A 9,608-nucleotide genomic window follows, 5' to 3' on the forward strand; every position below is an offset into this window, starting at 1 on the left:
TCAGGGAACCAAGGAACAGCAGGGAGGCAGCGGCCAGTGCTAGTGCATGTCTGCAACAGGACACCTGGAGAGGAAGAGCCAGCAAAGGGAGCTGCCCTCAGATTCTCTGTTAATGAACCTGAAGGCTGCCATCTTAGCATGGGGGCAGCATCCTGTTCTGAGGTTCTCACCTTGCGCCTGCCCCAAGCTCACATGAGCATCTATTTCATCACCTGTCAAATGGGGATAATACAACCCTCTCATCACTGCCCTATGAGGGGGACCATGTTGTTTCCATTTTACAGATGAGGAAACTGAGGCTGTGAAACCTGATGCCGTAAGAAGTGGCAGGGCCTGAACACTGTGCTGCTCGCTGCCTGCCTCACCAGCCAGGACGAGTTCCAGCTGCCCTGCAAGCTCCACCATCACCTGTGGGTGTCCTAGGACAGGCAGCCATGGGGTCCTCCAGGCCACCAGGAGCCCAGCTGCTCCAGAGGAGCTGCAGTAGGATGTCATGTGGGCAGAATTTGGAGGCAATCACCTTGGTTTGCATCCTATTTCTGGGACTTTGGGGGAATCACTTTGCCCCCTTTTCCCATCTGTAAAAGTAAAGGTAATAAAAGTAACTACAGGCCAGGCACAGGGGCTCATGCCTGTAATCCCAGCACTTTTGGAGGCTGAGGTGGGTGGCTCGCTTGCACCCAGGAGTTCAAGTCTAGCCTGGACACATAGCAAGACCTTGTCTCTATAAAAAATGCAGAAATTAGCTAGTCGTGGTGGTACCTTCCTGTGGGCCCAGCTACTCAAGGGGAGGATCGCTTGGACCCAGGGGGTCAAGGCTGCAGTGAGCCATGATATGTTACTGCACTCCAGCCTGGGTGACGGAGTGAGCCCCTGACTCAAAAAAGAAGAAGAGGAAGAAGAAAGTAACTATGGGCCAGGCAGGGTGCACACCGTAATCCCAACTGTAATCCCAGCACTTTAGGAGGCCGAGGTGGGTGGATCACGAGATCAGGAGTTCAAGACCATCCTGGCGAAGATGGTAAAACCCCATCTCTACTAAAAATACAAAAATTAGCTGGATGTGGTGGCAGGTGCCTGTAATCCCAGCTACTTGGGAGGCTGAGGCAGAGAATTGCTTGAACCCGGGAGGCAGAGGTTATAGTGAGCTGAGATCGCACCACTGCATTCCAGCCTTGGCGACAGAGTGAGACTCCATCTCAAAAAGAAAAAAAAAAAGTAACTCTGCACTGGACTCAGTGGCCCACGCCTGTAGTCCCAGCACTTTGGGAGGCCAAAGCAGGAGGATTACTTGAGCCCAGGAGTTTAAGGCCAGCCTGGGTCACATAGCAAGACCTGGTCTCCACAGCTTAAAAAAACAACACGTAGGCTGGGCGCGGTGGCTCACGCCTGTAATCCTAGCACTTTGGGAGGCCGAGGTGGGTGGATCACCTAAGGTCAGGAGTTCAAGACCAGCCTGGCCATCATAGTGAAACCCCATCTTTTAAAAAAAAAAAAAAAAAAAAAAAAACACGTGTAAATGTATCTCCTTTGTCCCAGTAATTCTAATTCTAGAAATTTATTCTATAAAACCCTCATTCAAGTATGCAAAGATTTATGCCAGGTAGTATAATCATTAGAGCCAGATTGTGAAGCCAGACTGCCTGGATTTGTATCCCAGCTCTGCTACTTATGAGCTACATAGCCTCAGGCAAGTTACATATTCCCTTTGTGCCTCAGTTTTCCCATGCGTAAAATGGGTAGAGTAATAGTACCTACTCCATAGGCATGGGAGGCAGAAAAATGCCCCCACCAAAGATATCTACCTCCTAATCCCTGGAACCTGTCACCTTACATAATAAAAGAGACTCTGCAGACATGATGAAGTTAAGGATCTTGAGATGGGAGATGGTTCTGGATTATTCCTCGAATGGGCCTGGTATAGTCACGGGGTCCCTACGAGAGGGAGGCGGGACCCTCACTTCAGACAGGAGATGTAATAATGAGAGCAGGAGGTTGGAGGAAGGTGAGGATGGGCCATGAGCCAAGGAATGCAGGTAGCTCTAGAAGCCAGAAAAGGTGCAGAAATAGATTCTCTCCTAGAGCTCTCAGAAGGACCACAGCCCTGCCGACACCTTCATTTTACCCTTCTGATCCCCAGAACTGTGAGATAATAAATGCGTATTTATTTATGTATTTATTGAGATGGAGTTTCACTCTTGTTGCCCAGGCTGGAGTGCAATGGCACCATCTCGGCTGACTGCAACCTCTGCCTCCCAGGTTCAAGTAATTCTCCTGCCTCAGCCTCCTGAGTAGCTGGAATTAGAGGTATGTGCCACCACGCCCTGCTAATTTTTTTTTTTTTTTAAGATGGGGTTTCACCATGATGGCCAGGCTGGTCTTAAACTCCTGACCTCCGGTGATCCACCCACCTTGGCCTCCCAAAATGCTAGGATTACAGGCGTGAGCCACCGCGCCTGGCCTATGCCCTGCTAATTTTGTATTTTTAGTAGAGATGGGATTTCTCCATGTTGGTCAGAGTGGTCTCAAACTCCTGACCTCAGGTGATCTGCCCACCTCAGCCGCCAAAAGTGCTGTGATTACAGGCATGAGCCACCACCCCTGGCAATGTGTGTTGTTTTAAACCACGAACCTTGTGGTAGTTTGTTACAGCAGTGATAGGTAACTAATACAATTGGCATGTTGAGAGGATTCATGAGTTAATATGTGGAATTACTTCAGACAGTGTATGGCATGTAAGTGTTCAATAGGTAAGTGTTCAATAGATGCTGGCTCATATGTTAATCATGGGGCTGTTTGTAATATTGAAAAAATGGAAAATCTGGTGTGAGTTGGTGTTATAGAAATAATAATATGGCCGGGCGCGGTGGCTCACGCCTGTAATCCCAGCACTTTGGGAGGCCGAGCGGGCAGATCACCTGAGGTCAGGAGTTTAAGATCAGCCTGACCAACATGGAGAAACCCTGTCTCTACGAAAAGTACAAAATTAGCCAGGCATGGTGCCATATGCATGTAATCCCAGCTACTCCAGAGGCTGAGGCAGGAGAATTGCTTGAACCTGGGAGGTAGAGGTTGCAGTGAGCCTAGATTGTGCCACTGCAGTCCAGCCTGGGTGACAAAGCAAGACTCTGTCTCAGAAAAAAATTAAATAAATAAATAAATAAATAAATAAATAAAATGTGGGGAAAATAATTATTAACTACAACAGGGGATTGGCGTGACGAGGGATTGACTAGTAAGAAGTAGAGTGAACTCTAAAGAGTACAGAAATAGCTGATAGAAGGGGCAGCCCCACCCCTAGGGCTGAGATAGAGGAAGAGCCCCCTGCTCGCACCCAGGCCTGAGATCCAGATCCTGGAGAGGGAAGGTTCATTGCATGGCAGAGCAGTTGCTGAAGGGCTGTGCTGGCACCATGGACCTTGCTGGAAAACCATTCCCTAGGATGCTGGGGAAAACACCAAATGCTGGTGTTTCCCTCTGGGACATGAGGATTACAGGGAGCTCTCCTTGCTCTATTATTAGGTTAAACATATGAAACTGCTATCATTTTAGGTCAAAAATAGTGAAATGTTGGCAGTTTAGTACAGCTCAAATAGAGCTGGGCACAGTGACTCATGCGTGTAATCCCAGCACTTTGGGAGGCAGAGGCAGGTGGATCACTTGAGGTCAGGAGTTTGAGAGCAGTATGGCCAACATGGTTAAACCCCATCTCTACTAAAACAAAATTAGCAGGACGTGGTGGTGCGTACCTCTAATCCCAGCTACTCGGGAGACTGAGGCAATCGATTGAACCCGGGAGGCGGAGGTTACAGTGAGCTGAGATCGCACCATTACACTCCAGCCTGGGTGACAGAGTGAGACTATCTCAAAATAATAATAGTAATAATACAGGCCAGGTGTGGTGGCTCATGCTTGTAATCCAAGCACTTTGGGAGGCTGAGGTGGGCAGATCACTTGAGGCCAGAAGTTCGAGACCAGCCTGGCCAACATAGTGAAACCCAGTCTCTACTAAAAATATAAAAAGCTAGCCAGGTGTGGTGGTGGGTGCCTGTAATCCCAGCTACTCAGGAGGCTGAGGCAGGAGAATCACTTGAACCCAGGAGGCGGAGGTTGCAGTGAGCCGAGATCGCGCCATTGCACTCCAGCCTGGGTAACAAGAGCGAAACTCCGTCCCCAAAAAAAAAAATTAGCCTGGTGTGGTGGCACCAGCCGTTCTCCTGTTCCAGCCTCCCGAGTACATGGCATTACAGTTACAGTCACACACCACCACACCTGGCTAATTTTTGTTTTTGCTCTTTTTTCTTTTTGAGATAGAGTCTCAACAACAACAATAAAAAAAGGACAGTGTTTTGGGGCTAAAACAAAACAAAACAAAAGAGACAGCGTCTCGCTCTGTCACCCAGGCTGAAGTGCAGTGGCGCGATCTGGGCTCACTGCAACCTCCGCCTCCTGGGTTCAAGCAATTCTCCTGCCTCAGCCTCCCAAGTAGCTGGGATTACAGACATGCACCACCACACTCAGCTACTTTTTGCATTTTTAGTAGAGATGGGATTTCACGATGTTTGTCAGGCTGGTCTCGAACTCCTGACCTCGTGATCTGCCCACCTTGGCCTCCCAAAGTGCTGGGATTGGAGGCGTGAGCCACTGTGCCTGGCCCTAATTTCTGTATTTTTAGCAGAGACTGGGTTTCACCGTGTTGGCCAGGCTGGTCTCAAACTCCAGACCTCAGGTGATCCTCCCTCCTCAGCTTCCCAAAGTGCTGGGATTACAGGCATGAGCCATCACTCGGGGCCTCCTGTAACATCATGCTTAATGATGAAAGACTTCATGCTTTCCCACTAAAATAAAGAACAAGACAAGGATGTTCATCTCATCATGTGCATTTAAAGGGAAAAGTAAAACTCTGTTTTCACAGATGACATAATCCTGTATACAGAAAATCCTATAGAGTCTATGAAAGCTATTAGAATTAATGAGTTCAGCAAGGTTGTAGGATACAAGATCTGTTGCACCGGAGCAAGTAAAGGAATGCGCCACATTCTGAGATTTGTCTTGCGAGTCCTTTATTGCTGGTGACTGAGAGACGGCTAATGCCCAAAATTCTCTGGGCCCAGAAGAAAGAGTTAGGTGGTTTCTTATACCCTAGTTTGAAAAGGGAGGGGGAACCTAGCTGAAGCATTTTTTTCTCACAGAAGCAGAGCAAGCAAAAAGTTAAAAGATAAACTAGAAACAGTACCAGGTGCGGGGGCTTAAGCTGTCACAAAAGACGTACAACTTATAGATGTGGGGCCTCTGGGTACTTAGCAACATCTGCATTCCCAGGGTCTGCTGGTACTGCTTGACTCGGTATCTTATCAGCAAATGCATTCCTGGGTGTGCCTGGTGTCATCCTGCGGCAGCTACACAGTACAGCTACATACCTAATGGAGGGAAAGTAACTAAAGTGAAGAAGCTAAGATGGAGTTTGTCTGGCTTCTTCAACTAAGAATGAGTTGGTGAGGCCAACACAAGGTAGGTTAAGACAGGTCAATATACAAAAATCAATTGTATTTCTTTTCTTTTTTTTCTGTTTTTGGGAAGGAGTCTTCCTCTGTTGGCCAGGCTGGAGTGCAGTGGCACGATCTCGGCTCCCTGCAACCTCCACTTCCCAGGTTCAAGGGATTCTCCTGCCTCAGCCTCCCAAGTAGCTGGGGTTACAGGTGCATGCCGTCACGCCCAGCTGATTTTTGTATTTTTAGTAGAGATGGGATTTCACCATGCTGGCCAGGATGGTCTCAATCTCCTGACCTCGTGATCCACCTGCCTCAGCCTCCCAAAGTGCTGGGATTACAGGAATGAGCCACGGTGCCCAGCCAATCAATTGTATTTCTATTCACTGTAGCAATGAACAATCTGAAACATGAAACTAAGAAAGCCATTCCTTTATTCTTTTTTTTTTTCTGAGATGAAGTCTCACTCTGTTGCCCAGACTGGAGTGCAGTGGCGTGATCTCGACTCACTGCAACCTTCACCTCCCAGATTCAAGTGATTCTCCTGCCTCAGCTTTTCCCAAGTAGCTGGGATTAGAGGTGCTGGGTCTAGCCCCGCAGGATCTAGTGGGTGTTCTTTTGTGCACCAAGACGATAGAGCATAGAAAAGAAAGACACAAAACACAGAGTTAAGAGAAGAATTCAGCTGGGCCAGGGACCACTGCTGTCAAGGGGCGGAGTCCAGCAGTGGCTCTGAATGCCTGGAAGTGCTGATATTTATTGTTACATGCAGTGGGGCAGAGCTGGAGAATAACTCATTTGACACGATTGATAGGAGTCAAGCAAATCACGTTTTTACAATATGTGGGGCTACGTGGGTGCAGTTCAGGGGGCCACATGGGTATAGTACAGAGGGCCCCTCCCTCTCAGGTAGCCGCTGCAAGGAGGGGAGGCACATACATCAGTATCTTTCTATGCACTTATCAGAGAGATCAAAGGCTTTTTAGGATTTCTCTATTCTTCTCACAGCTTCTAAGAATTTACAAGGGAGCATCAGGTGGGAAAGTAGAACATGAAGGTGAACAAGGATAGTGACCAGGTGACCATGGGAGCACAGCACCACAGAGAGGTGTTTAAACCCCTGGATGTCTGTGGGCCGGCCTGGCTAGTGTCAGATCTTCAAGAGCCGGCAGAGCAGAGTTTTCTCTGAAGCCCCCAGTGAGATGGAAACTCCCCCTCACAGAGTGCTAAGTAACGGCTCCCCCCGGCCCCCCGCCGACACTAGCATTCCCGCAAGGCCTGCCTGCTAAGTAAGGGCACCTTCTCAGATGCTGGCACTACTACAAGGCATTTACTCCCGCCTCCTGATCACTTCTCACAACGTCCCTTCAGTTCCTAATTATATTTCACCCTATTAAGCCTATAAGACTTAATGTTCCTACACTAAAGCAAAGATTAATAGAGAATAATGATATAGTAAGATTGATTATATAATTGATTATGTGATTGAATCTAATATCTATTTGGTGTCATTTCTATAGCTAAGTAATCAGTAAGTATATCATTGCTGTAACTAAGTAATCAGTAAATACGTTTGAAATTATTGCTATAACTAAGTAATCAGTTATTTATTATGCCAGGACAGATGGTGCCTTCAGTCTCCTGCCATGGCACCTGGGCAACTTTCTTCCCATATAGAGGCACGTGCCACCCTGTCTGGGTAATTTTTTTTTTTTTTAGTAGAGATGGGGTTTCACCATGTTGGCTGGTCTTGAACTCCTGATCTCATGTGATCTGCCCTCCTCGGCCTCCCGAAGGGCTGGGATTACAGGCATGAGTCACCAGGCCTGGCTCCATTTTTAATAACACAAAGAAAAAAATCACTAGGAATAAATCTAAGAAAAGAAGTACAGGCCAGGCGCAGTGGCTCACGCCTATAATCCTAGCACTTCGGAGAGCCAAGGCAGGAGGATGGCTTGAGCCCAGGAGTTTGAGACCAGCCTGGGTAATACAGTGAGATCCTATCTCTACAAAAAAATTAAAAATTAGCTAGGTGTGGTGGTGGATACCTAAAGTCCCAATTCCTTGGGAGGCCGAGGCAGATGGATTGCTTGAGTCCAGGAGTTCAAGGCTGGTGAGTTATGATTATGGTATTCTAGCCTGAGCAACAGAGCAAGCCATTCCAGACCCTGTCTCAAAACAAAACAAAACAGGCCGGGTGCAGTGGCTCACACCTGTAATCCCAGCACTTTGGGAGGCCAAAGCAGGCAGATCACATGAGGTCAGGAGGTCGAGACCAGCCTGGTCAATATGGTAAAACCTTGTCTCTGTGTGTGGTGGTGGGCACCTATAATTCCAGCTACTCAGGAGGCTGAGGCAGGAGAATCGGGAGGCTGAGGTTGCAGTGAGCCAAGATCGTGCCACTGCACTCCAGTCTGGGGGTGGAGGCATCGGGCCAGCCTCAGTGGCTCACGCCTGTAATCCCAGCACTTTGGGAGGCCAAGGTGGGCGGATTACAAGGTCAGGAGACCATCCTGGCTAGCACGGTGAAACTCTGTCTCTACTGAAAATACAAAAAATTAGCCAGGTGTGGTGGTGCTCACCTGTAGTCCCAGCTACTCAGGAGGCTGAGGCAGGAGAATTGCTTGAGCCTGGGAGGCAGAGGTTGCAGTGAGCCAAGATGGTGCCACTGCACTCCAGCCTGGGAGACAGAGCAAGACTCCATTTAAAAAAATAAAAATAAAAAGACATCTTCAAGTGCCAAACACTACGTAAAAATGCCATACCCAGCTTAGCTGTCAATGAAAACTGAGAGCAAAATAAAGACATTTCAAAGAAAGACTCAGAATTTCCCATTCAGAAATTGGCTACCCCCTCATCATGGCCCAGACCCCCGCCCAGCCTCCTCTAACTGCACATGGCTGGAACTGACTGTGATCGCCCTCAGACATCAACAAGTGACAACTCCCTTCCTCCAGGCCAGAAGCCAAGATCATTGACAGTTCCTCTCATACTCTCGCAGGCCACCGGCAGGTGCTTTGGGGACCATCTCATACTGTTGACCTTCACCCACCATCCCCTCTTCCTGGGTAACTGCAGGAGCCACCTCACTGGTGTCTTCCGTCTCCACCCATAGTCCCTGCAAGCCAGCCAGTCTTCTCAGCCACCAGAGAGATCGTCACTACCTCAGACGCATCATTCCGCTGCCCAGGCCCCGTGGTGGCCCCCCTTTCACACTGTGGGTAAAGTCAGGTCCCTCCTTGGCCTGTAGGGTCCCACACCGCCTGCTCCTGATTCCTCTCTCCCCAGGCCTGCCCCACACACAGCAAAGCTTTGCTTTAACCAGGTGTTGCCCGCAGTTGTTCCAGACTGTCCCAAGCTATTTTGTGGTGTTAAATAATGAGTGTATTTTTGCCTGAAACTGTAATGTCAAATTATCACATCTGGCCAGGTGCGGTGGCTCACACTTGTAATCCCAGCACTTTGGGAGGCCGAGGTGGGCAGATCACTTGAGGTCAGGAGTTTGAACTAGCCTGGTCAACATAGTGAAACCCAGTCTCTACTAAAAATACAAAAATTAGCTGAGCATGGTGGCACGCACCTGTAGTCCCAGCTACTCAGGAGGCTGAGGCAGGAGAATTGCTTGAACCCGGGAGTTGGAGGTTGCAGTGAGCCAAAATTGCGCCACTGTACTCCAGTCTGGGTGACAAAGCGAGACTCCATCTCAAAAAAAAAAAAAAAGAAGATTTTTGTAAAGTCAAGGTCTCACTATATTACCCAAGCTGATCTCGAACTCCTGGCCTCTAGCAATCCAATCCTCCTGCCTCAGTCTCCCAAAGTGCTAAGCTAGCAAGCGTGAGCCACTGTGCCTGGCCACAAACGACAGGCCTTTTCTCCTTCTTTTGGGTAAACTGGAAAGAAAGCCCCAGGAGCCAAGCAGCAGCGCAGGCTCTCAGGGCCCAGTGCTCACTCTGGTGAACAGAGAGGACCCCATCATGCATGCGACAGGCCTTACGTTTTTCCAGGGGACTCTTTCAGCCAGAAGATGTCATCGCTTGTGATTCCATATTCCAAGGCACCTTCGATCTGTCAAGACAGAAATGACCCCTGGGATGAAAGCTCCATTTGGCCTGCCCCGGG

The sequence above is a fragment of the Sapajus apella genome, unplaced genomic scaffold (assembly GCF_009761245.1).
Source record: "Sapajus apella isolate SASKATOON/1434 unplaced genomic scaffold, GSC_monkey_1.0 scaffold14, whole genome shotgun sequence".
Taxonomy (NCBI): Eukaryota; Metazoa; Chordata; class Mammalia; order Primates; family Cebidae; genus Sapajus; species Sapajus apella.